This window comes from Suncus etruscus, chromosome 11 (genome assembly GCF_024139225.1).
Source record: "Suncus etruscus isolate mSunEtr1 chromosome 11, mSunEtr1.pri.cur, whole genome shotgun sequence".
Taxonomy (NCBI): Eukaryota; Metazoa; Chordata; class Mammalia; order Eulipotyphla; family Soricidae; genus Suncus; species Suncus etruscus.
In genome coordinates this window covers 5,810,409-5,814,529 of record NC_064858.1, presented here as the reverse complement: position 1 = coordinate 5,814,529, position 4,121 = coordinate 5,810,409, and positions in this window count along the sequence as shown.

The following is a 4,121-nucleotide window of genomic DNA, read 5'->3' as shown; positions in this document are numbered from 1 at the left end:
TAGGGGAGGAAAGCCAGAGTTGGGATCAAAACTCGCTCCATTAGGAGCGGAGAGCCAAGTGGAGCCATTGCTATTCATAGCTGACCAGTGTGGCAACATTTGTGCTTTCCCCACAGATGGGAAGTGCCCACTTCCAGGACATTATGCTCCAAGTTGACTGGATTCATAAAGTGGGCATTTTTGCCCACTTTGATAAACCTAGCATGTGTTTCTCCACATATTTGAACTAACATTTCTTGAACCCTACTTCCTAAACTGTGGATTGCAACCCTACACTGGTAATTAAATATCGGGAGAGGGATCATGAAAAATGTGTTTTCCAACAAATGACTGAGTTATTGATTATTATACCTGGGAGATGTCAAAATTTCTCCAGCAAAAATGATGATGAAAGTTGACAAAAACCATAGATTACCTAGAGGCCAGGTGTGTTTAACAGTCTTCATTGCAGCCAAGCTTCTGTGCTTACACCCCATTTTCTAAGGGGGGTAAACATGATTTTTAAACACAGAAGAACATTACTTGTTCCAGATATCAAAGGTCATGCTAGCACTGCTTCTGAAACCTGGACGGATAGAGATCTGCCCATGTTCTCCTACCACTCCATTCATTAGCCAGATCACTCCTCAGAAGTGGAGAGGAAAAACTCTCCCAAACTATGTCACTCTAGAATATCTAATCTTTGTGGCACCTTCAGCTGAAAATTATCTTACCCTTCCTTTCCCACTTCCTCATACCTGAAGTCTTAGAGAAAGAACTTTGGCACCCAGCCAATGTCACTAATAAACCCTGTGTCTACCACCACCTAGATGAGTCTACAACTCTCTGGCTTCCTTCCAATGCCTGTGCAACGAGAATGTCGATGTTCAGAGAAGCTAGTTGAGAGAAAATGGGCCCACACAATAATTCTTGAGGGAAAATTGGTGTCTACGATTCACAGAACCTCCACAAGAGATGAACAGAAGTTCATTTCTAACTTCAGTTAATGAACTCCAGAAAGGGACAGTTCTCCATAGGACAATAAACAGTACCAGACTAGAAGTACCAGATTAGAGCTAGACAAGGCCTGGACCATGAAACCCAACAGATGAAAGCAAGCAAGAGAAGAGGGTAAGGCTAATTCAACCCAATATCTAAACTAGCAGGAAGATCTGAAACTTCAGGAGCAGAATTTTTTCCCAAGGACTCAAGTTTTATGGTCCTGCTACTTATAGGAATTAGACACAGAGGAGTCAAAAGAACTAGAGGACTGAGTTAAGAATTAGCCATGGCTTAAGCAAGAATGTACAAAATGCCCATATCAAATAATCCTAGTAAACATACAAAGAAATATACAAAGATATAAGGGAACTCAACCCTGGGTTTCAATTCCCACAAATCCCAACCTCTCACTGGATAGAAGAGTGGATGGTTTTGGGGTCTCTTCTATTTGCATTTGTTCCTCCTTGACCAGTTTATCCTGCTTGGTCTTGGAGATCAAGTTGGAATTCTATTATCTCCCTTCAAGAGCCTCATTAGATTCTAGACCCATCACTGATTTCAGATACCCTAAAAATAATGCCATTTGATCACCAGAGTTACTTAGGGTGCCAGTGATTGTTAAAAACCTCAATACATAAGGCCAGAGCAGTGGCACAGCAATAGGGCGTTTGCCTTGCACACACTAACCTAGGATGGACTATGGTTTGCTCCCCTGTTGTCCCATATGGTCCCCCCAAGCCAGGAGCAATTTCTGATTGCATAGTCAGGAGTAACCCCTGAGTATCACCGGGTGTGGCTCAAAAAAAACCAAAAACAAACAAAAAAAATCCAAACAAAAATTCTCAATACCTTATGGGGGAAGAACATTAGAAATGAGTATAGAAAAAATGGGAAGGAGCTATTGTAACCCTAGTTCACCACCCTACCAAAAACAAGAGGAATTGAAAAGGCAGAGACTGGTGGGGCCTTGGAGCAGCATTGCAGTATAGCATATAGGGTGTTGTACATGGTCAACTTGGATTCAATCTATGGTATCCCAAATGATCCCACAAGCCCTAGGAGTGATACCTGAACACAGAGTCAAGAATAAGTTCTTAACAACACTTGGTATGACCTAAAAATATCAACAGCAAAAAGACATAGAATGGGAAATGACTCCAAAAAGTTCAGACAAGAAAAGAAATTACAGATCCGGAGTCAGATCAAAACTATAGATGGAAGACAAGTCCTTCAACAATGGAACCTCTGACACTTCACAAATGATCTCACTTGGTCTTGTTGCTTCAGGGACTTCTACTAAGAAAATTTTCCCCCAAAGGTTTATCTCCCATGTTAACATTGTCTAGATCTTCAAGTACATATTTTCAAAAGTAGCGAGACATTTTCACCCAAGTGGCAAGCAGTGACTTCAAATACCCTTTTGACTTTTGTCAAATTTCTCCTTAAAAAGTTTTATACAAACTTTTGGAGGTAGTTCAAATTTCAGCATAGAATTTCACTACTTTCAATAAGCAACTCTGGAATGCTATCTTTTCCCCTTATTTCTATTTTTCTAAGAGCATGGGAACATCAAGGTGCAACAGGATATAAAGGTAATGGCATTCACTTCAATCTAGAGTTGAAGAAGTTGTGTTTCCCTCCTTTGCAAACTTTTTGACTCTTTCTGTATTATGTCTTGAAATGACTGTATAATTATTTGGGATAAAAATCACTTCACTGTTTGAATTTAAAAATAAATGATGTCTCTACTGTTTCACCAAGAATTGTGTAAGGTTTGAAGCCCAATAAATTGACTCTATTCTAATAAGTTATAACAGAGTTCAACTGATTGGGAACAACAAAAATATAAAGCATAGCCTTTTAATTCAATGATTGTTACATTGATATTATTGAGGGAAATTATGACGTTATGATTGGTGGGTTTGGGTGCAAATATCATGAGTAACCCTGGAGTTCATGTGAAGGTTGCCAAAAGTCAGATTTTTATGTTAGCCAAATGCAAATGAAAAATATCAGAATGCCATGATTTTATGGTAAAAATAGTGACAAAGCATTTTTATATATCAGCAACAAAATAATCTCCTACACAGCATATTCAAAATGGTGCACTGACTTTCCAAGTTACGGATTAAATAGGCTCATGTCTTGTCTGTAAGGATAGTGAGATGGGTCTGGACATGAGTTAGGAAATCTGGAAGAAAACATTTCTGTCTCAACCAGAGGAAATTTTGCAGCATGTGTGAAAGGGCAGAGACGTTCCAGCAAAGATCAGAAGCAGCTAGATGTCAGTTGAGTCTAAGAAAACTGGAGATTCTTTATCATCAGGACTCACTGTGGTCCCCGGGTTACCCTGCCAAAGACTCAGTGAATTAGAAGTGATTGCTTACAGCAGAAGAAATTGAAATGGCTTTAGGACATTCAATTGACTTCAAGGCTTAACTAACCCACCAACCTTGTAACTACTGAGATGAAAGTGGAGGTCCTAAGGGCAGTAAGTTCAGTGAGAGAAAAGGAGGAAAATTATTAGCAATGACTGCAACTTTTATACTTCTCAAGAGTCCATGCTAAGAAAGTAGAAATCTACTGACTAATGAAGGCATTTTGAGGTTTGAGATCCAGTATATATTTCTCTGGTGTATTTTGTCACTTGCAAATACTGCATCCTAGGTATTTTCCCCTTCCTTTGACACTGCAAATTCTACATAGAACTTGATAATTCCACGTGGAAAATAAATTTCACCCAATGATCCAGAACAACAATCCAGTCAGCAGTGTGGATGCACTGAAAGGGCAACTAAATAGAAGACACCTCAGTCTTTAACACATAAATTAGAATAACTGTGGATGAATCAGGGCCAATGTATTCTGAAAAATTTTACCCATCGAGAGAAGTAACAATAATTGCTTCTATTCATTAACCCTTTAAGATGGGTTCAACAATATGTTAAGCCCTTTCCAGGCTCTAATCTTCACACAACAAATGCAAAGACCATCTAACCCCCCCCTTTTTTTTTAAGTGGAGAGCTTAATTCATTGGTGGAGAGATCGGGGCAGAACAAGGTTCTAATCATATATCTAGCTAGTCCCCAGGAGATTGTCTCACAATACAACTCATAACCCCCCCCCCCAATCCTTTCAGA